Source organism: Nerophis ophidion, linkage group LG03, assembly GCF_033978795.1.
Source record: "Nerophis ophidion isolate RoL-2023_Sa linkage group LG03, RoL_Noph_v1.0, whole genome shotgun sequence".
In the NCBI taxonomy this organism is placed as follows: Eukaryota; Metazoa; Chordata; class Actinopteri; order Syngnathiformes; family Syngnathidae; genus Nerophis; species Nerophis ophidion.
Genome location: NC_084613.1, coordinates 85,187,112 through 85,209,648, shown reverse-complemented (window position 1 = coordinate 85,209,648; position 22,537 = coordinate 85,187,112). Strand labels below are relative to the sequence as shown.

General features: G+C 39.9%; 1 long non-coding RNA gene across 2 annotated transcripts in view; it reads left to right on the top strand.

Annotated features, from left to right (window-relative positions):
• The window catches only part of LOC133550155 (uncharacterized), a 298,824-nt gene that overhangs the window by 72,087 nt on the left and 204,200 nt on the right, over positions 1-22,537 (top strand). For both annotated transcript variants that reach the window (XR_009806249.1, XR_009806250.1), the window contains one exon: positions 2,584-2,729. This is a non-coding gene — a long non-coding RNA (uncharacterized LOC133550155). The remainder of the gene's footprint in view (positions 1-2,583; positions 2,730-22,537) is intronic.

The following is a 22,537-nucleotide window of genomic DNA, read 5'->3' as shown; positions in this document are numbered from 1 at the left end:
TCACTATTATGTTAGATCCACTATGGACTGGACTCTCACTATTATGTTAGATCCACTATGGACTGGACTCTCATTATTATGTTAGATCCACTATGGACTGGACTCTCACTATTATGTTATATCCACTATGGACTGGACTCTCACTATTATGTTAGATCCACTATGGACTAGACTCTCACTATTATGTTATATCCACTATGGACTGGACTCTCACTATTATGTTGGATCCACTATGGACTGGACTCTCACTATTATGTTGGATCCACTATGGACTGGACTCTCACTATTATGTTGGATCCACTATGGACTGGACTCTCACTATTATGTTGGATCCACTATGGACTGGACTCTCACTATTATGTTAGATCCACTATGGACTGGACTCTCATTATTATGTTAGATCCACTATGGACTGGACTCTCACTATTATGTTAGATCCACTATGGACTAGACTCTCACTATTATGTTATATCCACTATGGACTGGACTCTCACTATTATGTTGGATCCACTATGGACTGGACTCTCACTATTATGTTAGATCCACTATGGACTGGACTCTCACTATTATGTTAGATCCACTATGGACTGGACACTCACTATTATGTTAGATCCACTATGGACTGGACTCTCACTATTATGTTAGATCCACTATGGACTGGACTCTCACTATTATGTTGGATCCACTATGGACTGGATTCTCACTATTTATTTATTATGTTAGATCCACTATGGACTGGACTCTCACTATTATGTTAGATCCACTATAGACTGGACTCTCACTATTATGTTAGATCCACTATGGACTGGACTCTCATACTATTATGTTAGATCCACTATGGACTGGACTCACACTATTATGTTAGATCCACTATGGACTGGACTCTCACTATTATGTTAGATCCTCTATGGACTGGATTCTCACTATTATGTTAGATCCACTATGGACTGGACTCTCACTATTATGTTGGATCCACTATGGACTGGATTCTCACTATTATGTTAGATCCACTATGGACTGGACTCTCACTATTATGTTAGATCCACTATAGACTGGACTCTCACTATTATGTTAGATCCACTATGAACTAGACTCATTATTATGTTAGATCCACTATGGACTGGACTCTCACTATTATGTTAGATCCACTATGAACTGGACTCTCACTATTATGTTAGATCCACTATGGACTGGACTCTCACTATTATGTTGGATCCACTATAGACTGGACTCTTACTATTATGTTAGATCCACTATGGACTGGACTCTCACTATTATGTTAGATCCACTATGGACTGGACTCTCATTATTATCTTAAATCCACTATGGACCGGACTTTCACTAATATGTTAGATCCACTATGGACTGGACTCCCACACTATTATGTTAGATCCACTATGGACTGGACTCTCACACTATTATGTTAAATCCACTATGGACCGGACTTTCACTATTATGTTAGATCCACTATGGACTGGACTCACACTATTATGTTGGATCCACTATGGACTGGAATCTCACTATTATGTTAGATCCACTATGGACTGGACTCTCACTATTATGTTGGATCCACTATGGACTGGAATCTCACTATTATGTTAGATCCACTATGGACTGGACTCTCACTATTATGTTAGATCCACTATGGACTGGACTCTCACTATTATGTTAGATCCACTATGGACTGGACTCTCACTATTATGTTAGATCAACTATGGACTGGACTCTCACTATTATGTTAGATCCACTATGGACTGGACTCTCACTATTATGTTAGATCCACTATGGACTGGACTCCCACACTATTATGTTAGATCCACTATGGACTGGACTCTCACTATTATGTTAGATCCACTATGGACTGTACTCTCACTATTATGTTAGATCCACTATGGACTGGACTCTCACTATTATGTTAGATCCACTATGGACTGGACTCTCACTATTATGTTAGATCCACTATGAACTGGACTCTCACTATTATGTTAGATCCACTATGGACTGGACTCTCACTATTATGTTAGATCCACTATGGACTGGACTCTCACTATAATGTTAGATCCACCGATTCGATGTCCATTGCAACCGGTCCCCCACATTTGCGGTCCTCTCCAAGGTTTCTCTTAGTCATTCTCATCGATGTCCCACTGGGTTGTGAGTTTTTCCTTGCCCTTATGTCACTGTGGCTTGTGCAGCCCTTTGAGACACTTGTGATTCCGGGCTATATAAATAAACATTGTTTGATACTTTTACAGACAACTTGGCTTGAACTCCAAATTGTACCGGGAATGGGACCTTCAGCTGAAGTTGGAGGTGCGTTCGAGGTCCTCTGCTGGGATGGAGTTAAAGACGATTAACAACACACGAACAATTTGCCTCAACTCAATTTCAGCTCCGACAAAAAAAACAACAAAAAAAGCCCTAAGTGTCCCGCAGCTTTTTTGCTCTTGCTTCTCCTTAGAGGTCAGCGGCCAATGAAAGAGCCTTGGTTCTAATCCAGCCTGAGGTTGTTTCTCCCACAGGGACTGACGGCATGTGTTATGCTATATCTTTAGGATAATAATCACCGTCATAATTCCTCAGATATAAGACACCTCTGGCAGCCTTCAACCCCCCCCCCTCTTCAAGCTTTAAACTGGCCTTGGACATCTGGCAGACAGACGCTGCAGGAAGGATGTGGGGGGACGGGACATAACTCCAGCCTCTGTTGATGGGGAACTTCACTTCAGGTGTGTGCTGCTCACTATTCAGTCCAATCCCAGCATCTTAGAAGACCAGCTTTGTCCCACTTTTCTTATCCAGCACTTTAAATGATGTCCCTAATAGAGTCTTGAACAAAACAGCAACTGGCCTCAAAGTCCACCTTTTAGTACAATGGCGTCAAACTAGTTTTTACTAGAGATGTCCGGCAATGGCTTTTTTTGCCGATATCCGCTATTCTGATATTGTCCAACTCTTAATTACCGATTCCGATATTAACCGATACCGATGTATACAGTTTTGGAATGAACATGTTATTATGCCTAATTTTGTTGTGACCACACAATGTATTGTGGTGGAAAACATAATAGAATGTGGCGGAACACATGCAATGATGTGGTGGACTACGTTAAATAATATAACAAACCACTTAAAATAATGTGGCAGACCACATAAAGTAATGTGTTGGACCACATATATAATGTAATAATATATTGTGGCGGACCACATAAAATAATGTGGCAGACCACATAAAATAATGTGTTGGACCTCTTAAAATAATGTGGCAGACCACATAAAACAATGTGTTGGACCTCTTAAAATAATGTGGCAGACCACATAAAATAATGTGGCAGACCACATAAAATAATGTGGCAGACCACATAAAATAATGTGTTGGACCTCTTAAAATAAAGTGGCAGACCACATAAAACAATGTGTTGGACCACTTAAAATAATGTGGCAGACCACATAAAACAATGTGTTGGACCACATAAAGTAATGTGGCAGACCACTTAAAATAATGTGTTGGACCACATAAAATAATGTGGCAGACTACATAAAATAATGTGGCAGACTACATAAAATAATGTGGCAGACCACATAAAACAATGTGGTGGACCACATATATAAAGTAATAATATATTGTGGCGGACCACATAAAATAAGATGGCAGACTACATAAAATAATGTGCCAGACCACTTAAAATAATGTGGCTGACTACATAAAATAATGTGACAGACCACATAAAACAACGTGTTGGACCACATAAAATAATGTGGCAGACCACATAAAATAATGTGGCAGACCACATAAAACAATGTGTTGGACCACATAAAATAATGTGGCAGACCACTTAAAATAATGTGGCAGACCACATAAAACAATGTGTTGGACCACATAAAGTAATGTGGCAGACCACTTAAAATAATGTGGCAGACCACGTAAAATAATGTGGCAGACCACGTAAAATAATGTGGCAGACCACGTAAAATAATGTGGCAGACTACGTAAAATAATGTGGCAGACCACATAAAATAATGTGGCAGACCACATAAAATAATGTGGCAGACCACATAAAATAATGTGGCAGACCACGTAAAATAATGTGGCAGACTACGTAAAATAATGTGGCAGACCACATAAAATAATGTGGCAGACCACATAAAATAATGTGGCAGACCACATAAAATAATGTGGCAGACTACGTAAAATAATGTGGCAGACTACGTAAAATAATGTGGCAGACCACATAAAGTAATGTGGCAGACCACATAAAGTAATGTGGCAGACCTCTTAAAATAATGTGGCAGACCACATAAAATAATGTGGCAGACTACATAAAATAATGTGGCAGACCACATAAAACAATGTGTTGGACCACATAAAATAATGTGGCAGACCACATAAAATAATGTGGCAGACCACATAAAGTAATGTGGCAGACCACATAAAGTAATGTGGCAGACCACATGAAATAATGTGGCAGACCACATGAAATAATGTGGCAGACTACGTAAAATAATGTGGCAGACCACATAAAATAATGTGGCAGACCACATGAAATAATGTGTTGGACCACATAAAGTAATGTGTTGGACCACACAATATAATGTGGCAGACTACACAATATAATGTGGCGGACTACACAATATAATGTGGCGGACTACACAATATAATGTGGTGGACTACACAATATAATGTGGCGGACTACACAATATAATGTGGCAGACTACACAATATAATGTGGCAGACTACACAATATAATGTGGCGGACTACACAATATAATGTGGCAGACTACACAATATAATGTGGCAGACTACACAATATAATGTGGCAGACTACACAATATAATGTGGTGGACTACACAATATAATGTGGCGGACTACACAATATAATGTGGTGGACTACACAATATAATGTGGTGGACTACACAATATAATGTGGCGGACTACACAATATAATGTGGCAGACTACACAATATAATGTGGTGGACTACACAATATAATGTGGCAGACTACACAATATAATGTGGTGGACTACACAATATAATGTGGCGGACTACACAATATAATGTGGTGGACTACACAATATAATGTGATAGACTACACAATATAATGTGGTGGACTACACAATATAATGTGGCAGACTACACAATATAATGTGGTGGACTACACAATATAATGTGGCGGACTACACAATATAATGTGGTGGACTACACAATATAATGTGGCAGACTACACAATATAATGTGGTGGACTACACAATATAATGTGGCGGACTACACAATATAATGTGGCAGACTACACAATATAATGTGGCGGACTACACAATATAAGGTGGCAGACTACACAATATAATGTGGCAGACTACACAATATAATGTGGCAGACTACACAATATAATGTGGCAGACTACACAATATAATGTGGCAGACTACACAATATAAGGTGGCAGACTACACAATATAACGTGGCAGACTACACAATATAATGTGGCAGACTACACAATATAATGTGGCAGACTACACAATATAATGTGGCAGACTACACAATATAATGTGGCAGACTACACAATATAATGTGGCAGACTACACAATATAATGTGTCGGACTACACAATATAATGTGGCAGACTACACAATATAATGTGGCGGACTACACAATATAATGTGGCGGACTACACAATATAATGTGGCAGACTACACAATATAAGGTGGCAGACTACACAATATAATGTGGCAGACTACACAATATAATGTGGCAGACTACACAATATAATGTGGCAGACTACACAATATAACGTGGCAGACTACACAATATAATGTGGCAGACTACACAATATAATGTGGCAGACTACACAATATAAGGTGGCAGACTACACAATATAATGTGGCAGACTACACAATATAATGTGGCAGACTACACAATATAATGTGGCTGACTACACAATATAATGTGGCTGACTACACAATATAATGTGGCGGACTACATCCAATGATGTGGCGGACTACACAATATAATGTGGCGGACTACACAATATAATGTGGCAGACTACACAATATAATGTGGCGGACTACACAATATTATGTGGCAGACTACACAATATAATGTGGCAGACTACACAATATAATGTGGCAGACTACACAATATAATGTGGCAGACTACACAATATAATGTGGCGGACTACACAATATAATGTGGCGGACTACACAATATTATGTGGCAGACTACACAATATAATGTGGCAGACTACACAATATAATGTGGCAGACTACACAATATAATGTGGCAGACTACACAATATAATGTGGCAGACTACACAATATAATGTGGCAGACTACACAATATAATGTGGCGGACTACACAATATAATGTGGCAGACTACACAATATAATGTGGCAGACTACACAATATAATGTGGCAGACTACACAATATAATGTGGCAGACTACACAATATAATGTGGCAGACTACACAATATAATGTGGCAGACTACACAATATAATGTGGCGGACTACACAATATAATGTGGCGGACTACACAATATAATGTGGCGGACTACACAATATAATGTGTCAGACTACACAATATAATGTGTCAGACTACACAATATAATGTGGCGGACTACACAATATAATGTGGCGGACTACACAATATAATGTGGCGGACTACACAATATAATGTGGCGGACTACACAATATAATGTGGCAGACTACACAATATAATGTGGCAGACTACACAATATAATGTGGCGGACTACACAATATAATGTGGCGGACTACACAATATAATGTGGCGGACTACACAATATAATGTGTCAGACTACACAATATAATGTGTCAGACTACACAATATAATGTGGCGGACTACACAATATAATGTGGCGGACTACACAATATAATGTGGCGGACTACACAATATAATGTGGCGGACTACACAATATAATGTGGCGGACTACACAATATAATGTGGCGGACTACACAATATAATGTGGCAGACTACACAATATAATGTGTCGGACTACTTACGCTAATATAACAAACCACTTAAAATAAAGAATGGGACAAAAATTGTTCAATAATAACTTTTTTTAATGCAAAAAAACACATTTAAAATGATTAAAACCAAACATTTCAAACTTTCTTGAGCACATCCCAGTGGGAATCGAACCCAATACTCTCTACTATCACAGCTTTTCAAAGCGGGGTTTGAAGCCTGATACTGATAAAGCATGTTCCCTGGACTGCGTTTCCACTGCATGGTACCAGCTCCACTGGGTTCCCACTTGAAAATAGTCCTAGTCTAAAACCACGATGCATTGAGACGAGAACGCAGACAAAGGAAGAGAACGTTGTAAGAAGACCGGTTTTATCCAAGACGAGGTTGAGGGCAAAGAGGAGAATACAAAAAGGTACAGCAACTGGTTAGCTCAGGTGACGTGCAACTTTTCTGCTAACAACGACGGAGAGGAATAGTGTAAAAAGAACTGTTTAATCCAAGAGGAGACTGAGGGCAGTGTTTATTTTTGGCACTTGTGTGTTGAATGACATAGTTTGCCAGAGAAGAAGGAGACACGAGCAGCAGTGAACAATCCTTCATATGTCTTCTGAAGCAGCCTAATTGCTAGCAGGCCTGCCACATAATGCGCTGGAAAGATCAAGGTATGAAAGACACACCAGGGTTTTGTAGTCCCTCCATGGTGAGAGAAAAACCCCACACCTTTTTCTTACTGCCCTCATTCTCCACTTTGATAAAACTGCTGATTACATTGGAGGATGTACAGCTGGAAATGAATACCAGTCTGTTGTTCTGACTTACCTCTTTATGCTGTAGTGTGATATTCCAAAGTCTCCGCTTTGTTGTAGCGACCTCTTTTCTTGATGCCCTCAGTCCCCTTTCGGATAAAACTGGTCACTTACGATGTCAATACAGGAGACTTGGGGTCTCCTTTATTGGTTTTATTTATTTTTGTGACAGTTTTGGCTCAGCCACAACCGGATAGAGCTGGTACTGTGCAGTGAAAAAGGGGGGGAAAAAATCCCACACAGTTTTCTTACCGCCCTCATTCTCTGCTTTGATTAAACTGTTGATTACCTTGGAGGATGTACAGGTCGAAATGAATACGAGCCTGTTGCTCTGACTTACATCTTTATGCTGTAGTGCGACATTCCAAAGTCTCCGCTTTGTTGTAGCGACCTCTTTTCTTGATGCCCTCAGTCCCCTTTCGGATAAAACTGGTCACTTACGATGTCAATACAGGTGACTTGGGGTCTACTTTATAGTTGTTGTTAGTTTTGTGACAGCTTCTGCTCAGCCACAACTGAATAGAGCTGGTACTGTGCAGTGAAAAAGGGGGGAAAAAATCCCTCACAGTTTTCTTATTGCCCTCATTCTCTGCTTTGATAAAACGGCTGATTACATTGGAGGATGTACAGCTGGAAATGAATACCAGTCTGTTGCTCTGACTTACCTCTTTATGCTGTAGTGCGATATTACAAAGTCTCCGCTTTGTTGTAGCAACCTCTTTTCTTGATGCCCTCAGTCCCCTTTCGGATAAAACTGGTCACTTACGATGTCAATACAGGAGACTTGGAGTCTCCTTTATTGGTGTTGTTAGTTTTGTGACAGTTTCTGCTCAGCCACAACTGAATAGAGGTGGTACTGTGCAGTGGAAAAGGGGGGAAAAAATCCCACACAGTTTTCTTACTGCCCTCATTCTCCGCTTTGATAAAACTGCTGATTACATTAGAGGATGTACAGGTCGAAATTAATACAAGCCTTTTGCTCTGACTTACCACTTTATGCTGTAGTGTGATATTCCAAAATCTCCACTTTGTTGTAGCGACCTCTTTACTTGTTGCCCTCAGTCTCCTTTTCGGATGAAACTGGTCGCTTGTCAATACAGGAGACGCAGGTTGTCCTTCATTGTTGTTGTTAGTTTTGTCACAGTTTCTCCCCTGGCACAACCAGACAGAGCCGGTATTGTGCAGTGAAAAAGGGGAAAGAAAAAAAACACACCGTTTTCTTGCTGCCCTTATTCTCCTCTTTGATAAAACTGCTGATTGTATTGGAGAGTGTATGAATACTAGTCTGTTGCTCTGACTTACCTCTTTATGCTGTAGTGTGATATTCCAAAGTCTCCGCTTTGTTGTAGCGTCCTCTTTTCTTGATGCCCTCAGTCCCCTTTTGGATAAAACTGGTCACTTACGATGTCAATACAGGAGACTTGGGGTCTCCTTTATTGGTTTTATTTATTTTTGTGACAGTTTTGGCTCAGCCACAACCGGATAGAGCTGGTACTGTGCAGTGAAAAAGGGGGGAAAAAATCCCACACAGTTTTCTTACTGCCCTCATTCTCTGCTTTGATAAAACTGCTGATTACATTGGAGGATGTACAGGTCGAAATTAATACGAACCTGTTGCTCTGACTTACATCTTTATGCTGTAGTGTGATATTCCAAAGTCTCCGCTTTGTTGTAGCGACCTCTTTTCTTGATGCCCTCAGTCCCCTTTTGGATAAAACTGGTCACTTACGATGTCAATACAGGAGACTTGGGGTCTCCTTTATTGGTTTTCTTTATTTTTGTGACAGTTTTTGCTCAGCCACAACCGGATAGAGCTGGTACTGTGCAGTGAAAAAGGGGGAAAAACATCCCCCACAGTTTTCTTACTGCCCTCATTCTCCGCTTTGATTAAACTGTTGATTACCTTGGAGGATGTACAGGTCGAAATGAATACGAGCCTGTTGCTCTGACTTACGTATTAATGCTGTAGTGTTATATTTCAAAGTCTCCACTTTGTTGTAGCGACCTCTTTACTTGTTGCCCTCAGTCTCCTTTTCGGATGAAACTGGTCGCTTGTCAATACAGGAGATGCAGGTTCTCCTTCATTGTTGTTGTTAGTTTTGTCACAGTTTCTCCCCTGGCACAACTAGACACAGCCGGTATTGTGCAGTGGAAAAGGGGAAAGAAATAAAACACAGTTTTCTTGCTGCCCTTATTCTCCTCTTTGATAAAACTGCTGATTGCATTGGAGAGTGTATGAATACCAGTCTGTTGCTCTGACTTACCTCTTCATGCTGTAGTGTTACATTCCAAAGTCTCCACATTTTTGTAGCGACCTCTTTTCTTGATGCCCTCAGTCCCCTTTCGGATAAAACTGGTCACTTACGATGTCAATACAGGAGACTTGGGTCTCCTTTATTGTTGTTGTTAGTTTTGTGACAGTTTCTGCTCAGCCACAACTGAATAGAGCTGGTACTGTGCAGTGAAAAAGGAGGGGGAAAAATCCCACACAGTTTTCTTACTGCCCTCATTCTCCGCTTTGATAAAACTGCTGATTACATTGGAGGATGTACAGGTCGAAATTAATACAAGCCTTTTGCTCTGACTTACATCTTTATGCTGTAGTGTGATATTCCAAAATCTACACTTTGTTGTAGTGGCCCTTTTACTTGATGCCCTCAGTCTCCTTTCAGATAAAACTGTAATTACAGGAGACTTAGGTTCTCCTTTTATTGTTGTTATTAGTTTTATCACAGTTTTTCCTCAAAACTGGTGCAGCAGGTACAATTGGAAAGACCTGGTACTATGCAGTGGAAACGGGGCAAATACTGTTTTCTTGCTGCCCTCATTCTCCTCTTTGATAACACAAGTCACATTTGGAGACGTTGAGCTTGAGTTGAATAATTGGCCTGTTGCTCTGACTTAGCTATTTATGCTGTAGTGTGATATTCCAAAGTCTCCAATTTGTTGTAGCGACCTCTTTTCTTGATGCCCTCAGTCCCCTTTCGGATAAAACTGGTCACTTATGATGTCAATACAGGAGACTTGGGGTCTCCTTTATTATTGTTGTTAGTTTTGTGACAGTTTCTGCTCAGCCACAACTGAATAGAGCTGGTACTGTGCAGTGAAAAAGGAGGGAAAAAAATCCCACACAGTTTTCTTACTGCCCTCATTCTCCGCTTTGATAAAACTGCTGATTACATTGGAGGATGTACAGGTCGAAATTAATACAAGCCTTTTGCTCTGACTTACCGCTTTATGCCGTAGTGTGATATTCCAAAATCTCCACTTTGTTGTAGTGGCCCTTTTACTTGATGCCCTCAGTCTCCTTTCAGATAAAACTGTAAATACAGGAGACTTAGGTTCTAATTTTATTGTTGTTATTAGTTTTATCACAGTTTTTCCTCAAAACTGGTGCAGGTACAATTGGAAAGACCTGGTACTATGCAGTGGAAACGGGGAAACTACTGTTTTCTTGCTGCCCTCATTCTCCTCTTTGATAACACAAGTCACATTTGGAGACGTTGAGCTTGAGTTGAATAATTGGCCTGTTGCTCTGACTTAGCTATTTATGCTGTAGTGTGATATTCCAAAGTCTCCACTTTGTTGTAGCAACCCGTTTACTTGATGCCCTTAGTGTCCTTTGGGATAAAACTGTAAATACAGGGGACTTAGGTTCTCCTTTTATTGTTGTTATTAGTTTCATCACAGTTTTTCCTCAAAACTGGTGCAGGTACAATTGGAAAGACCTGGTACTATGCAGTGGAAAAGGGGCAACTACTGTTTTCTTGCTGCCCTTATTCTCTTCTTTGATAACACAAGTCACATTTGGAGATGTTGAGCTTGAATTTAATAATTGGCCTGTTGCTCTGACTTAGCTATTTATGCTGTAGTGTGATATTCCAAAGTCTCCACTTTGTTGTAGCGACCCGTTTACTTGATGCCCTCAGTGTCCTTTGGGATAAAACTGTAAATACAGGGGACTTAGGTTCTCCTTTTATTTCTTGGTATTAGTTTTATCACAGTTTTTCCTCAAAACTGGTGCAGGTACAATTGGAAAGACCTGGTACTATGCAGTGGAAAAGGGGCAACTACTGTTTTCTTGCTGCCCTTATTCTCTTCTTTGATAACACAAGTCACATTTGGAGATGTTGAGCTTGAATTTAATAATTGGCCTGTTGCTCTGACTTAGCTATTTATGCTGTAGTGTGATATTCCAAAGTCTCCACTTTGTTGTAGCGACCCGTTTACTTGATGCCCTCAGTCTCCTTTCAGATAAAACTGTAAATACAGGAGACTTAGGTTCTCCTTTTATTGTTGTTATTAGTTTTATCACAGTTTTTCCTCAAAACTGGTGAAGGTACAATTGGAAAGACCTGGTACTATGCAGTGGAATAGGGGCAAATCCTGTTTTCTTGCTGCCCTCATTCTCCTCTTTGATAACACAAGTCACATTTGGAGACGTCGAGTTTGAGTTGAATAATTGGCCTGTTGCTCTGACTTAACTATTTATGCTGTAGTGTGATATTCCAAAGTCTCCACTTTGTTGTAGCGACCCGTTTACTTGATGCCCTCAGTCTCCTTTCAGATAAAACTGTAAATACAGGAGACTTAGGTTCTCCTTTTATTGTTGTTATTAGTTTTATCACAGTTTTTCCTCAAAACTGGTGAAGGTACAATTGGAAAGACCTGGTACTATGCAGTGGAATAGGGGCAAATCCTGTTTTCTTGCTGCCCTCATTCTCCTCTTTGATAACACAAGTCACATTTGGAGACGTCGAGTTTGAGTTGAATAATTGGCCTGTTGCTCTGACTTAGCTATTCATGCTGTAGTGTGATATTCCAAAGTCTCCACTTTGTTGTGGCGACCCGTTTACTTGATGCCCTCAGTCTCCTTTCAGATAAAACTGTAAATACAGGAGACTTAGGTTCTCCTTTTATTGTTGTTATTGGTTTCATCACAGTTTTTCCTCAAAAGTGGTGCAGGTACAAATGGAAAGACCTGGTACTATGCAGTGGAAAAGGGGCAAATACTATTTTCTTGCTGCCCTCATTCTCCTCTTTGATAACACAAGTCACATTTGGAGATGTTGAGTTTGAGTTGAATAATTGGCCTGTTGCTCTGACTTAACTATTTATGCTGTAGTGTGATATTCCAAAATCTCCGCTTTGTTGTAGTGTCCCGTTTACTTGATGCCCTCAGTGTCCTTTTGGATAAAACTGTAAATACAGGGGACTCAGGTTCTCCTTTTATTGTTGTTATTAGTTTTATCACAGTTTTTCCTCAAAACTGGTGCAGGTACAAATGGAAAGACCTGGTACTATGCAGTGGAAAAGGGGCAAATTCTGTTTTTTTGCTGCCCTCATTCTCCTCTTTGATAACACAAGTCACATTTGGAGACGTCGAGCTTGAGTTGAATAATTGGCCTGTTGCTCTGACTTAACTATTTATGCTGTAGTGTGATATTCCAAAGTCTCCACTTTGTTGTAGTGTCCCGTTTACTTGATGCCCTCAGTCTCCTTTCGGATAAAACTGTAAATACAGGGGACTTAGGTTCTCCTTTTATTGTTATTAGTTTTATCACTGTTTTTCCTCAAAACTGGTGCAGGTACAAATGGAAAGACCTGGTACTATGCAGTGAAAAGGGGCAACTACTGTTTTCTTGCTGCCCTTATTCTCCTCTTTGATAACACAAGTCACATTTGGAGATGTCGAGCTTGAATTGAATAATTGGCCTGTTGCTCTGACTTAGCTATTTATGCTGTAGTGTGATATTCCAAAATCTCCACTTTGTTGTAGTGTCCCGTTTACTTGATGCCCTCAGTCTCCTTTCATAAAACTGTAAATACAGGAGACTTAGGTTCTCCTTTTATTGTTGTTATTAGTTTTATCACAGTTTTTCCTCAAAACTGGTGCAGCAGGTACAATTGGAAAGACCTGGTACTATGCAGTGGAAAAGGGGCAAATACTGTTTTCTTGCTGCCCTCATTCTCCTCTTTGATAACACAAGTCACATTTGGAGACGTTGAGCTTGAATTTAATAATTGGCTTGTTGCTCTGACTTAGGTATTTATGCTGTAATGTGATATTCCAAAATCTCCACTTTGTTGTAGTGACCCGTTTACTTGATGCCCTCAGTCTCCTGTCATAAAACTGTAAATACAGGAGACTTAGGTTCTCCTTTTATTGTTGTTATTAGTTTTATCACAGTTTTTCCTCAAAACTGGTGCAGCAGGTAAAATTGGAAAGACCTGTTACTATGCAGTGGAAAAGGGGCAAATACTGTTTTCTTGCTGCCCTCATTCTCCTCTTTGATAACACAAGTCACATTTGGAGACGTTGAGCTTGAATTGAATAATTGGCCTGTTGCTCTGACTTAGCTATTTATGCTGTAGTGTGATATTCCAAAGTCTCCACTTTGTTGTAGTGTCCCGTTTACTTGATGCCCTCAGTCTCCTTTCAGATAAAACTGTAATTACAGGAGACTTAGGTTCTCCTTTTATTGTTGTTATTAGTTTTATCACAGTTTTTCCTCAAAACTGGTGCAGGTACAAATGGAAAGACCTGGTACTATGCAGTGGAAAAGGGGCAAATAATGTTTTCTTGCTGCCCTCATTCTCCTCTTTGATAACACAAGTCACATTTGGAGACGTTGAGCTTGAATTGAATAATTGGCCTGTTGCTCTGACTTAGCTATTTATGCTGTAGTGCGATATTCCAAAGTCTCCAATTTGTTGTAGCGACCTCTTTTCTTGATGCCCTCAGTCCCCTTTCGGATAAAACTGGTCACTTATGATGTCAATACAGGAGACTTGGGGTCTCCTTTATTGTTTTTGTTAGTTTTGTGACAGTTTCTGCTCAGCCACAACTGAATAGAGCTGGTACTGTGCAGTGAAAAAGGAGGGAAAAAAATTCCACACAGTTTTCTTACTGCCCTCATTCTCCGCTTTGATAAAACTGCTGGTTACATTGGAGGATGTACAGGTTAAAATTAATACAAGCCTTTTGCTCTGACTTACCGCTTTATGCCGTAGTGTGATATTCCAAAATCTCCACTTTGTTGTAGTGGCCCTTTTACTTGATGCCCTCAGTCTCCTTTCAGATAAAACTGTAAATACAGGAGACTTAGGTTCTCCTTTTATTGTTGTTATTAGTTTTATCACAGTTTTTCCTCAAAACTGGTGAAGGTACAATTGGAAAGACCTGGTACTATGCAGTGGAAAAGGGGCAAATACTGTTTTCTTGCTGCCCTCATTCTCCTCTTTGATAACACAAGTCACATTTGGAGACGTCGAGCTTGAGTTGAATAATTGACGTGTTGCTCTGACTTAGCTATTTATGCTGGAGTGTGATATTCCAAAATCTCCACTTTGTTGTAGCGACCCGTTTACTTGATGCCCTCAGTGTCCTTTCGGATAAAACTGTAAATACAGGAGACTTAGGTTCTCCTTTTATTGTTGTTATTAGTTTCATCACAGTTTTTCATCAAAACTGGTGCAGGTACAAATGGAAAGACCTGGTACTATGCAGTGGAAAAGGGGCAAATACTATTTTCTTGCTGCCCTCATTCTCCTCTTTGATAACACAAGTCACATTTGGAGACGTCGAGCTTGAGTTGAATAATTGGCCTGTTGCTCTGACTTAGCTATTTATGCTGTGGTGTGATATTCCAAAGTCTCCACTTTGTTGTCCGTTTACCTGATGCCCTCAGTGTCCTTTCAGATAAAACTGTAAATACAGGAGACTTAGGTTCTCCTTTTATTGTTGTTATTAGTTTCATCACAGTTTTTCCTCAAAAGGGGTGCAGGTACAAATGGAAAGACCTGGTACTATGCAGTGGAAAAGGGGCAAATACTGTTTTCTTGCTGCCCTCATTCTCCTCTTGGATAACACAAGTCACATTTGGAGATGTCGAGTTTGAGTTGAATAATTGGCCTGTTGCTCTGACTTAACTATTTATGCTGTAGTGTGATATTCCAAAGTCTCCACTTTGTTGTAGCGACCCGTTTACTTGATGCCCTCAGTGTCCTTTCGGATAAAACTGTAAATACAGGGGACTCAGGTTCTCCTTTTATTGTTGTTGTTAGTCGTTTCGACCGATGCCTTCAGTGCAGACAGGTTTTTCACAGTGTCCCCGAAAAACTAGGGCAGGTAGAACCGGACAGAGCTGGTACCGTGCAGTGGAAAAGGTCCAAAACAAGGAGCCTTCTCCATTTACCGTCCAAACGCATGACCCAGTTCTGGTTTTGGTTTAATAAAAGACTTAATAGCGGGTCTGGTGCCAGCAGCTCCCGGTGCCAGACGGGTCCTGGGACGGGACCACGGGTAGATAGCGTGAGAATGGCAAGTGCGCCCGGGAGGAAGAAAATTACCTTAACAAAAAAAAACAAAAAAAAAACGTTCATCTTTAATTTGCACGATACTTCTCCCATCACTTGTTTGGATGCCGTTTGAGGGTTCTTACGTAGAACCTTGTGGAAAATGTGCATCATGTCATGACCACACACACACACACACACACACACACACACACAAGCGGCACTCAGAGCGAGCCAGACATAACATAAAGTCACTTTGCTCGACGTCTGATCCATCACTTCCTGTCCTGTGTGGGGGAGGGGCGGCGGTGGCTTTTTTGGGGGGGGCTAATGAGCAAGTCTTTCACTGAACCAGACACTTTATGGGGTGCCTGCCAGTCTCATTAAGAGCGGCTCTTAATTGCTCTTTCTGGCCAAACCCTGGAAGCTCCAAACATCTGCAAACCAGTGGACCGCGGCGCTTCTCCGCTTCTTCCTTCTTCTTCCTTCTTCTTCCTTCTTCCTCAACGCTTAACGCTCGTGATGTCACTTGTTTTAGTTCGTGTAAGCCAGGGGTGTCCAAAGTGCGGCCCACGGGTTATTTTTTAAAGTTAAAACCATAAAAAGTGGTATAAAAGAGCAAACAGGTGAAATGTAACAAGAAATTGTTGCAACTCTTATAACAAAAAGCTGCCATGCAGGCTGTTTCTTTCCTTAAAAAAATAATAATGAATCAAAATCAATGTCATTTATTGATCTATTCAAAGCTCCGATTACGTCACATTAAATATTCCGCTTTGACATATTTTTGGGGGAAAATGTTGCATATTTTGTGTTTTGCCATATAAAAAACTGAGCTGTTTTTTTTTTTTTTTTTAAAGAAGGGCCTAAAACAAACAAAAAACATAAACAACAATAAAACTAATATTTGACATATATATCTGAAGTTGATCTCGAGATTATTGTGCTAAAAGTAAACAGTAAAAAAAATGTATAATTTATTTATTAACACTTTAATAAGTAGGACACTTTTGGACCCCCAATTATTTTAGTGTGATTTGTTTTTAAGTGTCATTGCTCCAAAAATAATAATGAATCAAAATCCAAAATGAAGGCTCCAATTATTATATAATCTCAAATATTCCACCTAAAAAAATGTTATCAATTGAAAATATTGCATATTTTGTGTTTTTTTTTTTTTTTTAAAGAAGGGCCTAAAACAAACAAAAAACATAAACAACAATAAAACTAATATTTGACCGATATATCTGAAGTTGATCTCGAGATTATTGTGCTAAAAGTAAATGGTAATAAAAATGTATAATTTATTTTTTAACACTTTAATGAGGAGGACACTTTAGGATCCCCAATAATTTTAGTGTGATTTTTTTTTTTTAAGTGTCATTGCTCCAAAAATAATAATGAATCAAAATCCAAAATTAAGGCTCCAATTATTATATAATCTCAAATATCCCACCTCAAAAAGTTATTGGGTGAAAATATTGCATATTTTGTGTTTTGCCATATAAAAAACTGAGCTGTTTTTTTTTTTTTTTTTTAAAGAAGGGCCTAAAACATACAAACAAAAAACATAAACAACAATAAAACTTAAAATTGACGTATGTATCTGAAGTTGATCTCGAGATTATTGTGCTAAAAGTAAATGGTAATAAAAATGTATAATTTATTTTTTAACACTTTAATGAGGAGGACACTTTAGATCCCCAATAATTTTAGTGTGATTTTTTTTTTTTTAAGTGTCATTGCTCAAAAAATAATAATGAATCAAAATCCAAAATTAAGGCTCCAATTATTATATAATCTCAAATATTCCATCTAAAAAAGTTACTGGGTGAAAATATTGCATATTTTGTGTTTCTTCCATTTTTTTCCCTTAATGTTGATCTAGATATTTAAAACTTAATAATAAAAATAGTAATACTGAATAATGACACATTTTTAATATTTTATTTGACCCTTTGGGGTCCCCGGGATCATAACTGAGTGGAGGCCTAAATGTATATTTTTTATACATATATTGCATTGTTTTTTTTAAATAAAACATATCAAAATGTCCCCCGCTTGCTTTAATTTTTCAGTGTACGGTCCTCAGTGGAAAAAGTTTGGACACCCCTGGTTTTGACCGCGTTAATCGGACCGACTTGAAATTTCTCACACGGCTGCATCAACCCACGGGGTTTTTTGTCGAATAAACACAAATCTTGGCACACGCTTTTAGGGCATTGCCAGACCCATCTGCGTCACATTTGAGCAAGATTGGTAGAAAAAAAAAAAAAAAAACGGCCGACGTTTCTGGGTGTTGTTGATAAATGGCAGAGTTTTAACTTGCGCTTTTCAGATGTAGCGACAAATGAGATGAAGCTCTTTTTATACCCAATCGTGGCACCCACTTGTTCCCAATTAGCCTGTTCCAAATAAGCGTTTGATGAGCATTCCTCAACTCTCTGTCTTTTTTGCCACTTGTGCCAGCTTTTTCAAAACCTGCCACAGGCATCAAATTCCAAATGAGCTCAAATTTGCAAAGAACAACAAGGTTTAGCAGTTCGAACGTTAAATATCTACCCAATTGATTATACGCCGAAAATGATTCAGTCCATCTTAGATGATCTCGGGCCCAGAGAAGCCGGCGGCGTTTCTGGATGTTGTTGATAAATGGCTTTCGTTTTGCATAGTAGAGCTTTACCTTGCACTTACAGATGTAACGACTAACTATAGTTACTGACAGTGGTTTTCTGAAGTGTTCCTGAGCCCATGTGGTGATTTCCTTTACACAACGATGTCGCTTTTTTTTTATGCAGTACCGCCCGAGGGATCGAAGGTCACGGGTATCCAATGTTGGTTTTCGGCCTTTCTCCAGATTCTCTGAATTTTTTGATGACATTACGGAACGTAGATGGTGAAATTCCTTAAAAAATGTTGTTCTTAAACTGTTGGACGATTTTCCTCAGGCCTTTGTTGACAAAGTGGTGACCCTCACCCCGTCCTTGTTTGTTGATGACTGGGTTTCATGGAAGCTGTTTTTATACCCAATCATGGCACCCATCTGTTCCCAATTAGCCTGTTCCAAATAAGCGTTTGATGAGCATTCCTCAACTCTCTGTCTTTTTTGCCACTTGTGCCAGCTTTTTCAAAACCTGCCACAGGCATCAAATTCCAAATGAGGTCAAATTTGCAAAGAACAACAAGGTTTACCAGTTCGAACGTTAAATATCTACTCAATTGATTATACGTCGAAAATGATTCAGTCCATCTTAGATGATCTCGGGCCCAGAGAAGCCGGCGGCGTTTCTGGATGTTGTTGATAAATGGCTTTCGTTTTGCATAGTAGAGCTTTAACTTGCACTTACAGATGTAACGACTAACTGTAGTTACTCACAGTGGTTTTCTGAAGTGTTCCTGAGCCCATGTGGTGATTTCCTTTACACAATGATGTCGCTTTTTTTTATGCAGTACCGCCTGAGGGATCGAAGGTCACGGGTATCCAATGTTGGTTTTCGGCCTTTCTCCAGATTCTCTGAATTTTTTGATGACATTACGGAACGTAGATGGTGAAATTCCTTAAAAAATGTTATTCTTAAACTGTTGGACGATTTTCCTCAGGCCTTTGTTGACAAAGTGGTGACCCTCGCCCCGTCCTTGTTTGTTGATGACTGGGTTTCATGGAAGCTGTTTTTATACCCAATCATGCACCCATCTGTTCCCAATTAGCCTGTTCCAAATAAGCGTTTGATGAGCATTCCTCAACTCTCTGTCTTTTTTGCCAATTGTGCCAGCTTTTTCAAAACCTGCCACAGGCATCAAATTCCAAATGTGCTCAAATTTGCAAAGAACAGCAAGGTTTACCAGTTCGAACGTTAAATATCTACTCAATTGATTATACGTCGAAAATGATTCAGTCCATCTTAGATGATCTCGGGCCCAGAGAAGCCGGCGGCGTTTCTGGATGTTGTTGATAAATGGCTTTTGTTTTGCATAGTAGAGCTTTACCTTGCACTTACAGATGTAACGACTAACTATAGTTACTGACAGTGGTTTTCTGAAGTGTTCCTGAGCCCATGTGGTGATTTCCTTTACACACTGATGTCGCTTTTTTTTATGCAGTACCGCCTGAGGGATCGAAGGTCACGGGTATCCAATGTTGGTTTTCGGCCTTTCTCCAGATTCTCTGAATTTTTTGATGACATTAGGGAACGTAGATGGTGAAATTCCTTAAAAAATGTTGTTCTTAAACTGTTGGACGATTTTCCTCAGGCCTTTGTTGACAAAGTGGCGACCCTCACCCCGTCCTTGTTTGTTGATGACTGGGTTTCATGGAAGCTGTTTTTATACCCAATCATGGCACCCACCTGTTCCCAATTAGCCTGTTCCAAATAAGCGTTTGATGAGCATTCCTCAACTCTCTGTCTTTTTTGCCACTTGTGCCAGCTTTTTCAAAACCTGCCACAGGCATCAAATTCCAAATGAGCTCAAATTTGCAAAGAACAACAAGGTTTACCAGTTCGAACGTTAAATATCTACTCAATTGATTATACGTCGAACATGATTCAGTCCATCTTAGATGATCTCGGGCCCAGAGAAGCTGGCGGCGTTTCTGGATGTTGTTGATAAATGGCTTTCGTTTTGCATAGTAGAGCTTTACCTTGCACTTACAGATGTAACGACTAACTGTAGTTACTGACAGTGGTTTTCTGAAGTGTTCCTGAGCCCATGTGGTGATTTCCTTTACACACTGATGTCGCTTTTTTTAATGCAGTACCGCCTGAGGGATCGAAGGTCACGGGTATCCAATGTTGGTTTTTGGCCTTTCTCCAGATTCTCTGAACCTTTTGATGACATTACGGAACGTAAATGGTGAAATTCCTTAAAAAATGTTCTTAAACTGTTGGACGGTTTTCCTCAGGCCTTTGTTGACAAAGTGGTGACCCTCGCCCCGTCCTTGTTTGTGAATGACTGAGCATTTCATGGAAGCTGCTTTTATATCCAATCATGCACCCACCTGTTCCCAATTAGCCTGTTCACCTGTGGGAAGTTCCAATTAAGTGTTTCATAAGCATTCCTCAACCTTCCCGGTCTTTTTTGCCACTTGTGCCAGCTTTTTTGAAAACATGTCGCAGCCATCAAATTCCAAATGAAGTAATATTTGCAAAAAAAATAACGTTTTCCAGTTCCGAACTCTATTCAGTTGAATATAAGTTGAAAAGGATTTGCAAATTATTGTATTATGTTTTTGTTTACTATTTACACAACGTGACAACTTCACTGCTTTTGGGTTTTCTTTGTCCACTTTTTACATTTGCTGATGTGCTGCTTGTTCTTACTGCCCACAGTGTCCTCGTTTCCATAGGAGTTGGGAAAATGTGTTTGATGTTCAAACTGATAAACATTTTTTTTTTTCTTGCAAATAATCAATAACCATTTATCAACAACATCCAGAAACGCCGCCGGCTTCTCTGGGCCCGAGATCATCTAAGACGGACTGAACCATTTTCGACGTATAATCAATTGAGTAGATATTTAACGTTCGAACTGGTAAACCTTGTTGTTCTTTGCAAATTTGAGCTCATTTGGAATTCGAAGCCTGCGCCAGGTTTCGAAAAAGCTGGCACAAGTGGCAAAAAAGACTGAGAGAGTTGAGGAATGCTCATCAAACGCTTATTTGGAACAGGCTAATTGGGAACAGGTGGGTGCCATGATTGGGTATAAAAACAGCCTCCCCAGAAAATGCTCAGTCTTTCACCAGAAAGGATGGGGCGAGGTACACCCCTTTGTCCACAACTGTGTTTAAGAACAACGTTTCTCAAAGTGCAATTGCAAGAAATGTAGGGATTTCAACATCTACGCTCCATAATATCATCAAAAGGTTCAGAGAATCTGGAGAAATCACTCCACGTAAGCGGCATGGCCGGAAACCAACATTGAATGACCGTGACCTTCGATCCCTCGGACGACATTGTATCAAAAACCGACATCAATCTCTAAAGGATATCACCACATGGGCTCAGGAACACTTCATAAAACCACTGTCACTAAATACAGTTGGTCGCAACATCTGTAAGTGCAAGTTAAAGCTCCACTATGCAAAGCGAAAGCCATTTATCAACAACATCCAGAAACGCCGCCGGCTTCTCTGGGCCCGAGATCATCCGAGATGGACTGATGCAAAGTGGAAAAGTGTTCTGACGAGTCCACATTTCAAATTTTTTGGGGAAATATTCGACATGGTGTCGTCCGGACCAAAGGGGAAGCGAACCATCCGGATTGTTCTAGGCGCAAAGTGTAAAAGCCAGCATGTGTGATGGTATGGGGGTGCATTAGTGCCCAAGGCATGGGTAACTTACACATCTGTGAAGGCACCATTAATGCTGAAAGGTACATACAGGTTTTGGAACAACATATGCTGCCATCTTTTTCACGGACGCCCCTGCTTATTTCAGCAAGACAAGTGTTACAACGG